The 16355-nt window shown below is 36.1% G+C and overlaps 2 pseudogenes across 1 annotated transcript; both read left to right on the forward strand.

Annotated features, from left to right (window-relative positions):
* Positions 1-3098: 3098 nt before the first annotated feature.
* Positions 3099-14941, forward strand: LOC114275315 (uncharacterized; annotated as a pseudogene). The gene is made up of 6 exons (XR_014332507.1): positions 3099-3330; positions 3448-3585; positions 13350-13444; positions 13639-13761; positions 13894-14156; positions 14447-14941. The product of XR_014332507.1 is annotated as an uncharacterized LOC114275315 (transcript).
* LOC145792722 (E3 ubiquitin protein ligase RIN2 pseudogene) lies at positions 8044-8854 on the forward strand (annotated as a pseudogene).
* Positions 14942-16355: the final 1414 nt, after the last annotated feature.

Genomic DNA, 16355 nt, shown 5'->3' on the forward strand with positions numbered 1-16355 from the left:
TTTGTTCATTTCACTCTCTTCGCTCCTTTCTCTCCTCCCCTTCTTCTCTGTCCCCAAACCCAAACTACACAGAAAGAAAAGGGAAAAAACGAAAAAGAAAGAGTAGAGATAACCAAGAAGAAGAAATCAGTTTCCATGGCGGTTGAAGCACACCATCTTAATCTCAATGGCATTTGTACCCAAGGGAATACAAGTTTAGGCTCTTTGATGTAATTGTTTGCGAGAAATATGCTTAAATTTTTTCGAATCATGTATGTATGAGAAATTTTTGTATGAATTATATATATTACATTGTAAATTGAAATTTTTGTATGGATTATACACACACATCCACAATATGAGACCTGTCACAAACACCAAAGCCACCACCATCATCATCAATGCCGCGAAGATCGTACGGCCCACATTCCTTCCCGAAACCAAACACTGCGCAATCGCTAACCCCCTCATCAGCTCCATCTTCCTCAGCAACCATAAGTACCGAATCATCCGGTGGTCATTGTGGTCATAAACGTAATTGTAATCGTAATCTACTCCGTTTAACAAATAACAATCTGATGATTTCTCACAATCCATGAAATCTCCGACGCAGCGGCGATGGGCGGTGGTGTGTAGTCCGGGACTGGCGTTGGCGGTGGTGGCGACACCGGTGGACATCAAAACCGTTGATTGTTGAGTTATGGGCATGGGTGATTTTTGCTTCTCTCTCTAAAAAAAAGTATAATTTTATCTCTCTATATTTCTGTGAAATGTTTCCGAACCAGGTTCCTTTGGGAAAAAAAACATATAGTATAAGTTTATATTCAATTTATATATATATATATATATATATAATTGCGAAGTATAAAATGTGTGCAATTATTTAAACTTAGATTACATTTAAAAAGTTTTTTTTTTCCTCACGGTTAACTCTTTTAAGCTTCTTCTTTTTTTCGATTTTGTTTTGTTTTTTTGTTTTTTTTTTTTTGTGTGTATAAATTCAGTTTTTAAAAATCGGATTTGTTTGTTCACTTAATTTTGTTTGTATGTTATTTAAAATAAAATCCAGTGCTCTTAAAAAAATCATATAAAATGAGTGTCTTGAGTTTGTATTTTTATATATTTTTATTTTTGGTGTAATACTGTTAGTTGTACTTTCTATAAAAAAATTTACAAAATTAAATGTTTCATTGTGTTATTAGGTTAACAAAAATCAATTATTTTTTTTCTTGATTTATACCAACATCTATGTTTGTAAGTTTATATCATTTTTTTTATTTTATATATATTTAAAAAACTGTGAAGCATAAAATGTGTGTAATTATTTAGACTTAGACTTAAAAAGTTTGGGATTTTTTTTCCATTTGATTTGGACTATGTTAATCTATGTCAAAATGTATTTTTAAAATTTTTTAGTTTCATTCATAAAAACTTCTATAATATTTACATTTTGTGCCTTTATATATAATAAGACAATTAGAAAACCAAAATTATTATTGTACTCTATTAGTCAAAGTACGCATGTGTACAATTGTGGTTCATTTTAATAACGTAAAATTTTAATTTGATCATTATACATTGTTTGTAAATTAATTTTTACATGTATCTTATATATTTTTTTACAAGATTTGTAAGATCTTCAGTCTTATTTTACCAAATTAAGATTTTATATGAATTTTTATTATAGAGTTTTCTTTAGTTAAGATTAGTAAATATTATATTTTTTTAAAAAAAAAATTGAACAAATTTAAACGTACATCTATTTTATTTATCAAATATCTTAATATTAAGGCCTAATTTGGGAAGGCTAAATAAATGTAATTTTTGACTTTTTATGAAATATGGGTTGGGTTTGAGTTGAGTTTGAAGTGATGTGTTAGAGAGGTGATGCGACTTAAATAAGATGATGTGATTTAAATAGGATAGTGACTTTTTGACTTTTTATTTTTTTTTCAATCATGTCAAACTTGACCTAAATGTTACATTACACATAATTATACATGTGATTTATATGTGCATTATTAAAAAATTTAATGTAAAATTCATATTATAATTCATCATCGCGTGTGCGCGGCTGCTAATATATATATATATATACTAGTGGGTGGCACACACGATGTGTGTGCAATTTAAATAAGTAGAAATAAAAAAATAATAATGAAATTAATATTATGATGTGTACTTAGCTTAAGTGGTATGAGTCCTCGTACTTAAACCCATGGTCATGGGTTCAAGCCTTGCCCATCTCTTTGTTTAATTTTTTTTAAAAAAAAAAAAATTAAAATTACTGCCATAAGAGGTGTTCACTTTATAATAGTACTAGTGGGTGGCACACACGATGTGTGTGCAATTTAAATAAGTAAGAATAAAAAAAAATAATAATGAAATTAATATTGTAATGTGTACTTAGCTTAAGTGATATGAGTCCTCGTACTTAAACCCATGGTCATGGGTTCAAGCCTTGCCCATCTCTTTGTTTAACTTTTTTTTTAAAAATAAAAAATACTGTCACATGACATGAGGAGAGTAGAGCTTCAGGACACCATAAGAGGTGTTCACTTTATAATAGTACTAGCGGCCGCGCACACGCGATGCGTGTGTAATTTAAATAAATAAAAATAAAAATAAAATAAAAATAAAATTAATATTATAATGTGTACTTAAATAAATAAAAATAAAAGAAAATAATAATAAAAATAATATTATAATGTGTATGTAACTTAACTAGTATGAGAGTCGGGACATATAAGATAAGAGGTGCACAATTTATAATAGTATAGATAGATAGATGGATAGATAGATATAGATATAGGGAGAGAGAGATATGTGGGATGGATGGTGTTTGGCAAGTTGGGTTGGGGCTAAAATAGCCACAAAAGACAAACCAGGCTATTTTAGCCACAACAAACAAAACATCACATCTAACCCATAATCATTACACTCTTCTCTCACAAAAAAAATCAAAAAATCCAAAAAGCCAAAAAGCCCTTCCCAAACCAAACTTTTTAGCCCAGGCTAAAATAGCCAAAAAAGCCAAAAAGCCAAAAAGCCAACCCACTTCCCAAACGGAGGCGAAGTTAACGAAGGAAGATGGCGAGGGGTGGGGGTGAGTGGGGGTATAATGGGAGAGGAAGATGGCGAGGGGTGGGGGTGAGTGGGGGTATAATGGGAGAGGGAAATGGTGTTCGTACAAGCGAACCACTCTCACCGTATGCTCAATCAACATTGGCGTTGCTCTCTATGTTCTTCCCTCTTTGTACAGTTGTTAAGTACACCCCAGATCAGATTAGGAAAATGGAAGATTCAATTCGAATACGAAAAGCGTCCGAACCTGTAGAGGTAATTAAATTGGTAAGACCCATTTTAGGTTTCAGCGAATCTGTGTACCATGTTTTTGAATTTTTTTTGATAAGTTTAATTGGATTGATAAAATATAGTGTAATGAGGAACATTTTGTTGTGATAAAAGGTAAAAGAAATCAAGAAGGAATTTTTAAGTGAACAAAGCCTGGTCGAATTGCCGCAGCACTTGAAACAGAAGATAACGGAGAGATCGTTGGAAGGTTGAGGGGCTTGAGAGCTGGTGCCAATGTGAGCGAGCAGCGAGGTCAGTACATATTACTTAAACAAGTAACTTTACCAATTCTGTTCATTCTTTGCCTGCATCGTGATGTTAGTGTTAATTCATATTTGGTCCTCTATTCTTTACCCTGTTACAATTGTCTATACTATACTATATCATCTTTTGCTACTTTAATTCTGCTTGGAAAGTTGCAATATAGAACAAGATTTTAAACATTGTCTCTTTTACACTTTGGCTGTTTCTTGAAAATAAAACTTATTTATGGAAGTTTATGGGAACTTTAAACCATGTTACTTTGAACCTTCTTGCTTATTTAACATTTACTGGCATTAGAGTTGATGCCCACAACGGCAATATTTTGTACAAGGTGGAAGTCTAATTCTGTTGTAAGTTTTCTTAGTTTTTACTTTAGTTTGATTAAGTGGGCAATGAGCTGTAAATTGTTAAAAGTTGTGGTAATGTTAAGCATATAGCAGTGAGTTATATAGTGGATGTATTAAACATTGGCAGTGCAACTTGATGAATGAGTGAAAGATTGTAAACTGATTGTTTCCAATTAAGTATCACATAGTTGGATCTTTTTTCTATTTTGGTTAAGGTTAAATTTAATTTTGACAGAAAACCTGCTTCTTTGGAAGTCTATATATATGATGGGAAACTCCTAAAACTTTGAAAACCCATTTTCTATGACCTAAGAAGCATAGATGCGGACACAAAACACGGGTATATACAGTAATTTTCAAAAAATAAAGACAGGACGATAGATAAAATATATGTTTTAAATACATAATGATAATAATAATTACATTTATTTGTTATATATATATATATACATACATTTTATTATATCAAAACAATTAGAGAGATTTTTCCCCCATCCTATATATTAGAAAAGAAGTGTTAATGAAAAGTGTTAATGGCTATCTCGAAATGCCCTAAACAAATTGGAAGTTTTACACTTCAGACTTAGGAATTAATAGGTATGAATTCACATTATTTTGATTTTAATCATTGACTTGAGCTATTTTCTTCAAATTTGTGATGTGTTTTGTGTATTTAAGTGATGGGCACACTCTTCCTACAAGTATTTGAAGCATGTTTGGTTCTAATTTTTAAAAATAAGACACATTTCAGGGGCATGTCCAATATGTATCAAACATAACACAATCCTTTCTTAATGTGATTCTTATCTGACACTTTCTCGGAAGAATATGTGATTCTTACCCTATGCTTGCAGATCGAAAAAATTGTTAGCCTATGTTGTCTGATACAAATGGTTATGCATTGTAAAGTGATCTTTTCATCTACAAAATGTTTTAAGAACTTGTTTTAGTTAATGGCTAACAAATTAGCATGGTTTATTTAGGCATTTGGTTGTGTTGGTTGCTTTAAAATTTTTAAGAACAAATATGAAACAGGTTTCCATTCATTTTCTTTTATGATAACAAAAGAAAATGTTGATACTTATGCTGTGTTGTGCTTGGATTGAGAAGAAAAAAAAAAACTGATTTTTGTTTGGTTAGGATGCGTCTAATTGCTATTTTTTATCTAAGGCTCCAATTTCCAAGTAGGGAAAAAAGATATTTGTGAGTGCAACCAATTATCTTATTTATTTGATACGTGCACCCAACAAAAATTATAGAGGTAAGATATATATAGGGGAGAGAGAATTTAAGAAAGAAGAATAAAAGTAAAGAACCTAAGATAAATGATTAGACCCATAAAGATTATAATAATAACAGAGAACTTATGAAACAAAAATAAGTATAATCAGAGAGAAACTCATCTAAAACGATTTCTATGGTCTATTATTGATGGAGTAATGCTAAGGATCCCAAATGTTTTACCAACATTTCTACTAAATGTCTCATATGGGTGTGAGACTCACATAGGACCCACATAGTGTGGGTCCTACACCCATGTGAGACATTTGATAGAAATGTTGGTAAAACATTTGGGGTCCCTATCATTTTTTCCTATTGATGGGTCATGGTGACAAGTGTGGATACATGGGTGTGAGTCAAAGGGCACTCACTTTATACAAATAAATCAAAAGTTGGGTGCAAGTATAGACTATCTCCAAACACTCCATATAGATAGGATAGGCAAGCTATGGCCTCTTAGGAATTTGAATATATGTATTAGTTAGAGTAATGTATAGCATTTTATTTTGTTAAGAACCCCACTTTGACACTCCCTGCCACCAACCAAAAGAAAGGTACCAACAAGAAAATAAAGAAAAAGGTGAGTAAGCATAAAGAAAAAGTAAACTATAGAAGGAAAAAGGTACCAACAAGTTGATTTTGTTCTGGACATGATATGAGTATGCATCAATCTTTTAATTGCTGCGAAACAAGACCAGAGGACATTCTAATGCTTAAGTCAGCGAAGGTCTTCAAATATAAATGATACTGTTCTTGTGTTTTTTTGTATCACATACCTTGGCCTATGAGGTTGTAGGTCTATTCATAATGTGAGGATCCTTGCTATGTAAGTATGTGTTAAAATTGATGTATAGAGAAATAGAGAATTGTATACATATTGATTGTATTATTAATTGTTGTATTATTGAATGTTACAATGATTCCTATATATAGAAGAGTAGGTGGTAGTAGGTGGTAGATGGAGTAGGTAAAGTGGAGGTGGTAGGTGGAGTAGGTGAAGTGGAGGTGGTAGTGGTGTAGTGGGTTAGGTTTAGTGGAGTAGGTGAGGTGGTAGTGGTGTAGTGGGTTAGGTTTAGTGAGTGAAGTAGGTGATAGGTTTTAACAGCCCCCCGCAAACTCAAGGGGGATAGGAACTAACCAACTCGAGTTTGGAGAGAGTAACAAAACAAGAAAATACACTGAAAAATAAAAAAATGGATAGGAGACACTGTATGGTCGTGTCAGACGGTTGTAGGAGACTGTATGGTTATGGCAGACCGATGTAGAAGACACTGGCTCGTGTCGGACCGATGTAGAAGACAGTTTATGGGGTCATGCCGGACCGTTGGAGCAGACAATGTTGTGACAGTTGTTGTGACAGTTTACGGAGTCTTGCTGGACCCTTGTAGAAACTAACCGGAATCAATGTCGGGACAGTTTACAGAGTCTTGTCGGACCTATGAAGGAGCTAACCGGAATCAATGTCGGGACAGTTTACAGAGTCTTGTCGGACCCATGAAGAAGCTAACCGGAATCAATGTCGGGACAGTTTACAGAGTCTTGTCGGACCCATGAAGGAGCTAACCGGAATCAATGTCGGGACAGTTTACAGAGTCTTGTCAGACTCATAAAAAGTCGCACCCTCAAAAGGTGTGCCCAATCTGTCAAAAGGCGTGCCATCAAAAGGCGTGCCCAATCCATAAAAAGGCGTGCCGGACATGATGGCGAGGCGCGTGATTACCTTGGCTTGCGCGCCCGTTTTGTCGTCTGGCATCAAGTGGCGCGCGATGCGCGGATCGGCCCTGGCTATTTAAACCAAGGTTGAGGCGGAGGCTGTGCAAACCAGTCTGAAACCGCTGAACATTGGCATTCTGAAACACTCTGTAAACACTCTGTAACCAACCCGTCTCTGAAACACTCAGCAACCCATAACATGGCCTCTTCTTCCCGTCCAGCTACCCAGAACATGGCCTCTTCTTCCCGTGGTCTGCTTACTCTCTTTCCCGACCTCAACGAGTCCACAAGAGAGATAACCGGTGCGGTTGCCCTTGAACCTCAACCAAACGCCCCTGAGTTTGCTCCGTTGACCTTTCCTATGCGGTCTGTGGAGCAAAGAATGGCAGCGCAATCAGATATTGAGGCGAATCAGTATACATTGAAGTCATGTGTGGAAACCATGACTGCGGTCACAAACTTGTCGCACCGGCTGCAGAGTAGGACAAATGAGGTGCAGCAGTTAAACGCCCAACTGGCTCTGCTCCAGCGCATGTATAAGGATGCGCGAGCAGAGATAAGTGTGCTAAAGGCGGAAAATAAGGAGCTGAAGCGGAAGGCCACCGTTATGTTCCGGTTTGGAGGTCCGCCATATGCTGTAGTGAAGGAGCAGGGAGGAGTGAACGTGCTCGGTGGCGTGGGAAACACGGAGGCAGCACCGTCAAGGACCGCCCAGGACGGAGGCAAAAAGAAGAGACCGGCGGCAGAGTAGAGAAGAAAAATCCCGCCTGTGGATGTGGTTGTTTTGGTGTTGTTTGTGGGTTTGTTTTTTGTTTTTTGTTTTTTTTTTTTTTTTTTGGTGTAAAATTGTGATCGGGGTTGATCCCCTGATATGAATAAAACAAATGTGTTGTGCAAACCCGGATGGTAGGAAGAACATGCAGAAAAAAGGGGTGAGAATGTTTTTTTTTTTTTTTTTTTTTTGAAAGAAGGAAGATAAAAAAAAAAAAAAAAGGGTATAGTGGGATCAGACGGCGTGGTGTGAAAGTGGAGAGGGTTGGAGTAATAATATAATAAAAAGATATATATATATATAAAATAAAGAAAGTAGGGAACATGATGATAAGGGTGTATATGGATGTGATAATGAGAATGAAACAAACTTGGTGGGTGTAATTAAATAAATAAAAGAAGAATGGGTGTGTGTGTATGAAGCTCTGTGAGAGATAGAGAGAGAGTAGAATAAATTGGTGAAGCTCATGATTGTTGATGGAGCAGCCATGTGGAAAACAAGCCCTCGTGTAGTAGATGTTTCAACTGATGAGCAACTTGCCCATCAAATAAGTTCCGGACTTGATCGGCATAATCCTCCTGGTCATACCCTGCCCACAGGAGTGTTCCCCAATCAGATACAGAACCCTTTAGAAAGTGGTACTTGGAGGGGGGCAGGATTGGATTCAAGTTGGTTGCATACTTGGTCTGACCAAGGTCTGGATGGAGCTGGTCCATCTACTGGTACTGGGTCGGTTGGACTAGGGAGAGTTCAGATGATGATGAGGCATCTTGCAGCTGTAGGAGAAACCTATGCGCAGACTGCCCTTGAAGATGCTACTTGGAGCCTTTGGCCTATGAATCCATCTCAGGCTGGTACGTCCACTTCACCAATTCCTCCTCCTGGTTCTGCAAGATACCCTGGAGGTGCTGGTGGTTTACATTTGAGGACTGCTTCACAGTCTGCAAATGATGACATAGCAAACATACTTTCCATGGCTGAAACAGTACAGGAGGTCCTTCCCCACATCCCAGATGAACTAATTTTCCAGGATTTGCAGCGAAGCCGGACTTGGCGAAGAGGACGGAGGTGAGCTGAATGAGCCAGCTCGACTCGCCGGTGAAGCCGTGGACGACGGCGACTAGTCCGATGATCTTCATCGGCGGGAGTGGGGTGTAAAAGGTGAAGGAAGATAGGGTGGAAAGTTGACAAAATGGTGGGTGTCCTTGAGAGAGAGAGAAAGAGTGTGTTTGGTGTAGGTGACCAAGATGGATGATGGTGATGATGCTCTGATCTTGAAGGTGAATGTTGAATTGGGTTTAGTGGCAGCGGAGTCAAGGTATGTGTAGAGGTCCGGCGGGCGGCCAAGGCGAGGCTGCCGCCCGCCGGTGAAGCAGAATGACTAGGTTCTTAACCTAGCTCTGATACCATGTTAAAATTGATGTATAGAGAAATAGAGAATTGTATAGATATTGATTGTATTATTGATTGTTGTATTATTGAATGTTACAATGATTCCTATATATAGAAGAGTAGGTGGTAGTAGGTGGTAGATGAAGTAGGTAAAGTGGAGGTGGTAGGTGGAGTAGGTGAAGTGGAGGTGGTAGTGGTGTAGTGGGTTAGGTTTAGTGGAGTAGGTGAGGTGGTAGTGGTGTAGTGGGTTAGGTTTAGTGGGTGAAGTAGGTGATAGGTTTTAACAGTATGCTTGTTGCCCAAGTCCCATCTTTTAGAGATTTCCCTTAATGATAAGATATGGTGCACATCTTTTTTGATAATCCAGGGTATCTCTCGCGCCTTGCCCAGCCCAATTGGGTCCGAGTTACCTCATATGTGAACAATCGAGAACTAATCCTTGGAGGCACTAAAGTTAAAGACCAAGCAAACCTCTAGTGGCCACATCTTATTGCTAAGTCTCGTAGGAATAAGTTTCTTATGTTTGAGGAAACTTCCTCATCCCTCATCTTTTTAATGAGGTTGTGTTCATATAGGTTACTGAATTGTTATTTTGATGGTGTTCACATGCCACATGGTGGCTCTCATTAGAATTATTGCTAGCTTAACCAGCGTGGGATCCAAGCTATTTCTTTTGTTATTTTTCCTTCCTCACAAACAAATGATCATAATAATTAAAAAACCATGTTAATGAATCATACTCTATGTGGTGGTGGTTTGGATTATTAATTATTTCGCTCTTCTTAAGAGTGTGTTAAGAGCTGCCTGGAAATCTAAACACCTTCAATGTACCCATCAAAGGAGATGCTGCTGCCTTGTTAATGTAGGACCCACAAGAAGATAATAAATTGATTATTACTATTAAATGCAAGGTTTTAAAAACGGCCGCAACCGTTATGCAACGCCGTTACGCAACGGTTGTGGTGGTTACCGCCACCCGTTACGGCCGCTTTTGCAGTGTGATTGAGATTCACAGGTGTGTCGGTCGTAGCGGCGGCCGTAGCGGTCGTAACGGTGCCATAACAGCCGTAACGGCCTGTTACGCACCGTTACATAATGGTTCCAAACTGCTTCTTTCGAAAAAATGCACAAAAAAAAAAGCTGAAAATGGGGGAAGAGAGATAGAGAGAAGAGGGAAGATAAAGAGAGAAGATGGAAGAGCAAGAGATAGAGAGAGAGAGAGAGAGAGAAGAGGGAAGATAAAGAACATATTATTGATTTGTTGAAGCTGTAAGACCTATGTTATTCTATTTAGTTGGTATCACTTAACCATTTTGTTTGTGTGTGTATCTATATATTGTTTGAAAATAATAATAATAATAAGTGTGGTCATTATCTATTTAACTTGGTTAAAATATATATATATATATATATATATTTAGGCTATTATTTATCCTTTTACTTTTATCATTGTTTATCTTATATATAATAGTTAGTGATTGATTTTTTGTATAATATAAAGCCATTAATTATTAAAATAAAATATAAAAAAACTCAATTTATAGTGATTTAAAAATATGAAATATGTTGGATCATACTTAAAAATTTATAAAAATTGATCAATATTTATTTTAAACCCAATAAATATGATTATGGAAAAAAAAAATATGCGTATCGGTAAATTTTTTTCAAATTGTACAAAGAATAAAAAAATTCACGGTTCCGGTTACCGTAACCTTTACTCTACGACCTTTACACCCCGCAACCGCAACCGCGCTACCACCACCGTTTTTCAGAACCTTGATTAAATGGTTATTTTTGTTAGGAGCCTTTGATTTAATGTTGCTCTATTTTCTTTCTACTAGGACTTTTAATAGCTTTTGTGATACGATTTGAGTCTTACTAGGTATTTATGTTGGGTGGGATTAGTTTGAGAAGGTTTCCATGAGTTTTTAGGATTGTCTACAACTACAACCTATAAATAGGAGTTATCCTTCTTGATCCAACTGCACCAATGTTCTCTTGATCCAACTGCACCAATGTTCAAACCTCAGGGTTCATATCAAGGAGATGCATTGGGTAAATATGTTTAGTCACCTGCCTTGGTCAACATTCTCTATCTTCTTGTAGATGCCTCTCTCTCTCTCTCTCTCTCTCTCTCTCTCTCTCAAGGTGAGTTCTATGTGGAACCTTGATGAAGGGTCATGAGTCAGCTGGACTCCCCATGATTGAGGCACCACCCCAAGAGGAGGTTCTCAAGCCGTGTTCCTCAACTAAATTGGCATGACAAGTATCAGAAGATATGCACTTGAGACGGTGAGCCACTAAGCTGAGCATGCCAAGCGAAGCGGCCTAAGAGTTGCCTCTTGATGGCTGCCTCACAAAGGATGACTACCTCATGGAGAGGTACTATGGCGATGACTTGGGAAGCCATGTCGGAGATCCAGATGCATTGGGGGTTGTATCTCAGATGGACCATCTAAAAGTAGGTGGTTGGATCTCAGATGGACTATCCAAACCTGTCAAATTTTGTTGAAGTTGAACTGGACTTGTTGCAATGTGACATTCTAACTAATATGTTTGAGGTTTGCATAAACAACATCAATCTAATCAGTATCATGTGGTTTGGCAAATCTCGTGATTTAGGTGGATATTGCATGTTTGGATTATTATTATTAATTCAACTCCAAATAAACCACAGGGAATTGCTTGTAAAGAACACCTTAATTTTGTTGATATCCTGCATTCAGGTGATCATTTTAAAAATCCTGCTAATGGAACCCTTCCAAAGTTGAATTTGTCCATCTTCACAAGAATTTCATTTTTGGTCTTCATCTTAGCGAATTTGGATTATGAAAATGTCCCTTATTTTGAATTTGCATGATCAAAAGAATGGAATCTGTTTAGGCAATGACGAGAGATGATCCTTCTTCAATTGTCATTGCCTCTTCTCTTATAACCAAATCTATCAGGACCTTTTTCCCTGGATATTGTGCAAAACATTTTTTTTATGCTATGGGATGAAGTGATTGATGTTAAAGCTCATGGATATTATATTGCCCTTAATTATAATGTTTTATGTCCACTATTTTTTGTGATACATTTGTATTGAACATTTGACGATCTTTGGTTGGTTGCTGCATCCTTGCAAATTGTCAATGATTCGTAAGCTTCCTTAATTATTATGTTTTATTTCTTGACTAATGGACACATTCTTATCTAATATTTGATTATCAATTGGTGGGTTCAGTATGTATTTGGTTTTGATTTGATGTCTCCTTGAAGATACATTGGCATTTTTAATTGTTTCATGGACAAACAAGTCTTTAGATCTGTTCACACACTGTCTCTGTAGTGTTGCTTTACATTTACTACAAACTGAAAGTCTTATTACTAGAATTACCAATGCCACATCACACAGAAAGTAGCATTGGTTATCCTTAGGTACATTTCAATGTACTTTGGGTTTGATTGAGTTCTCAGAAGTTGTTTTCTGATTTTTTTTTTTTTTTTTTTTTTTTTGGTTGAAAAATTAGAAACTAGTTTGACAAAACTAAGCACTACAAAAGATGTTTTTTTGAATTTTTAAAAATTATTTCCTTCCAACTAAAAAGAAAACTATACGAAATTAATGATGAGTGTTTTTTTTTTTTTTTTCACCAAAATATTTTTTCAAAATTTTCTAGAAAACTTATTCTGAAAACTCAACCAAATAGTATAGGGTAGTGGGAAATTATTTCTTGTTGAAATAATGGCAGGGGTTGGATTTGGATCATGAATCTAGTTACTCTAGACTTGATAATGTAGTGCTTTTATATATATGGTTGATTCAAAAGGTATTACCTTAAATTCATATTTACTATGAAGTCGACAACAAATTTGTAGTTGTTCTTAAATAAATTTGGAACCAAATGGGTTGTGTGTTGGAGATAGAGCACAATCTTATTGCTAGTTTTTCCCCTGGTAATTCCTCGTTATGGATGGTGCACCAGTGCACCAGTGTAGTATTTTCTGCCAATCTGAAAGGGGTATTATCTCTGTGTCTACCATGGGATCTTCCGAGGAATGTATTGGAAAAACCAAACTAACCCGACCAGACCCTTTGGTTCTCGGATTTTCTGGGTATTTTGTGCACCCTTAATGATAATAATGTGAAAAAACAGTTGTAGTGAATTATGTAATCTTCTATCTTGCAATCTTTTTGTTGTCTATAATATTAGCTCCCCTTATCTTTCCTGATATCCTATTGATATTGTTTTCTATGACAGAAGCTGTTGAAAGCTGGCGCAAGGAAAAGCTAAAAGAAGCAAAACAACTACTCTTGGAAAGACCTTGAGCTCAACTGTTCCGCCAAAGGAAGCTGGTAGAATCTCCTCTCTTATCACATCCATGTTTGGAAGAGTTATTTATTTTTTTATTTTTTTTTTATGGGTTTGAAGACTATTTGGGCTATAGGAAATATTTAAAATCCATCAGTAAGAATTTAAGTCGCTTTTGTGACAATTTTTGTCTAGAAGGATCATTGTCACTTAGAATTGCAAGGGGATATGCTTGTAGGGACGCTTGCAAGAGCTTCAGAGTCCGGTTGGAGTCAGCTGTCAAACGAAATTGGTCTTTGGATACCAGTTGAAATCAATAATGAGGAACATGATGACAAACTGGAGGGTGCAACAGATTTCAGTAATAAATCAATATTTATTTTGCTAGTTTGAAGAATTGATCTCCGATATATGACCTATTTTGAAAGGGAAAAAATTAGATTGTATTGTTTTCTTGAATTGATATTTACTGCGGCATGTATGTTCTCTCCAGATGATGAAATTTTAGCTGGAAGGCAACTTCCTCCTGAATGCCATCCTGAACTTCATACGGATTATGATGGTGCTGCGGTCAGATGGGGCCTTACCCACCATAAAGAAAGTGCATATGACTGTTGTCAGGCTTGCTTGGATCATTCAAAACGTGCCAGACCAGGCGAAAAGAAATGCAATATATGGGTATATTGCCCATCAGAGACAGGGTGCTATTCCCCCGACGTTTATGAGCACAAACATATGGAGTGCTGGCTCAAATATGTAAGCATTGGCGTACCTTCTTATGAAGTTATTAAGTTCTCTTTTTTAAATAAAACCTAATAATTAGAAGTAAAAGCTAAAAGCACTGTTGCGCTCCTGCTTTTTTTAAGCTATTTTGCCTCACAAGTTGTAAATAAAAGCTGCACTAAACACTCGGGCACAATTTTCATAATAAAGGAATGCTATAAGCAGCCCCATAAGCTTCACCAAACAAGGCCGACCGATTTTGCAATTTAACTTTAATGGCATCTGAATTTTTGGCTGTTCTTGCTCTGATCATTATAACACAGGCGGAAAAACCCAGAGTGAATTTCAAAGACAAGTATTCGGAATCTTATAGGAACTCCCACCCAAATGTGCCCGTGATTGTTCCATGGGTCTCTGGTGTTGTTACTGCATAATTGGTTTCTGTCAACAATTGACAGCAAATCTGAAGACGGTAGAGTTAGTAACTGTTAACTGTGTTGTGGAAACTTTACAAATACTACCTACATGAAGCCCCTCTGTAATTGTAATCTCTAGACTCGCAATATGCTCATATATCAGTTGGGGCTTTCAACATTTGTCTTTTTTGTTGTTTCACTCTTTTTGATGTTGGTCAGATTTTGTTGATGATTCATTGTGGTGGGTTTGGTGCCGATGCTTTGAAGTTGAAGTCCGGTGCTAAACTGAGAAAAAAGGGGCTTTCTAATAGTCAGATGTGCAATTGTGCAAATGCTTGTGCCCCAAGGATGTAATATGATAAATTGTTTCGATGTATTATTGGTATTGTCAACTTATAAGCATCTCTCTCTCCAAATATTTTTAACTATCTCGGCTATATGCATGATTGTTAGAGCATTTGGTTTTTGGCAAAGCAAATGCAACGAGTATTCAATAATTCAAACAATATTGATTTTGTCATTTTCTTTTATCTTGACTATGTTTGATTCTTTGAATTTTTGTTTCAAATTTATTTTGATTCTTTATCTTCTAATTGCAGTAGTTAAGTCCTAATACTTTAATCCTTATATTTTATTGTGGTTGTCAGTTTCTCATCTTTATGGTTTGATATGAAAGTTGAAACATAAATAATTATAATGAATTTTGAGTAAAAATTAAGGAGAAAAGTAATTTTTTTAATAAAAGTTTTTTCTCTAATATTTTAAAAATGTGCTTTACATAGTTTACATGAGTCTTAATTTTAATTGTAAATGATAGAGGAAGATTATATTCAAATAAAGTTAAAATTTAAAAACTTAATTATTAGGGTAAATTACACTTTAACCCCTTGTGGTTTGCCCTAAAAACACGGAGCCTTCTTGTAGTTTCATTTGTAACACTTAAACCCCTAAACTAAATGTCAAATTGTAATTTTTGACAGATCCGTTTATTTAATTAGAGCGTGAGATTCACGAGTATAAAAGTGTACGTAGCATTCTCTCCTGCCAAAAACATTACACTTTTGGACCAAAACACCCTTTCTCCTTCCCCTTATTATAAAAATATGCAACAACCACATTGAGGCCTCTGAAATTGCCTAGATTATCTCAGGATTTCTTTCTCACTGCACAGCAAAACTAGCCTGCAATTCCCCACCACCATCCACCCTCCATCTCCTTCTCATTTCCCTTTCCTTATCATTCGCTTCATCTAACAAACCAAGGCGTTACCCACTGCACTGCCACACCATTCTCATTCAGCAGCACTACAGCTAATATATATACACACATCTTCAAAAGCAAATCTCCAAATAAATTTGTCAAATGGATCGGACCAGTTAGAATTAAAGGAAATTATTTTTTTGAATTGTTCAATAAAAGTTGCAAATTATAATGCAAAGAATAGTTGGAACTTGAAATAGTTTTTACCTCACAACTTCATATTTTTTTGGTTTGAGGTGTTATATGTAGGTGGCTGCTTAAACTAGAACAGCCATGGCTACTTTCATAAAAAGGAAAAAAAAAAAAAAAAAAAAAAAGTGAGGAAGAGGGTTAAAAAAAAATCCAATGGTGAGCGTTGAAATTTTTTTTTGATGGGATTTATACCAACAAAACCCACTTTATCTTTTCCAAGGTGGTGTTGAAAGGTGGTGGTGACATGTGCATCTAGCTATATATAGAACTAGTTTGTGAGTATGGAGTTTTGGTGTTGTTCCAATGCATCATTGGTTTGGCCATATGGTGTTCAGACTATGGCTGGAGTGTTATTCTATTCATG

Source organism: Camellia sinensis, chromosome 6, assembly GCF_055761805.1.
Source record: "Camellia sinensis isolate YWXY chromosome 6, ASM5576180v1, whole genome shotgun sequence".
Taxonomy (NCBI): domain Eukaryota; kingdom Viridiplantae; phylum Streptophyta; class Magnoliopsida; order Ericales; family Theaceae; genus Camellia; species Camellia sinensis.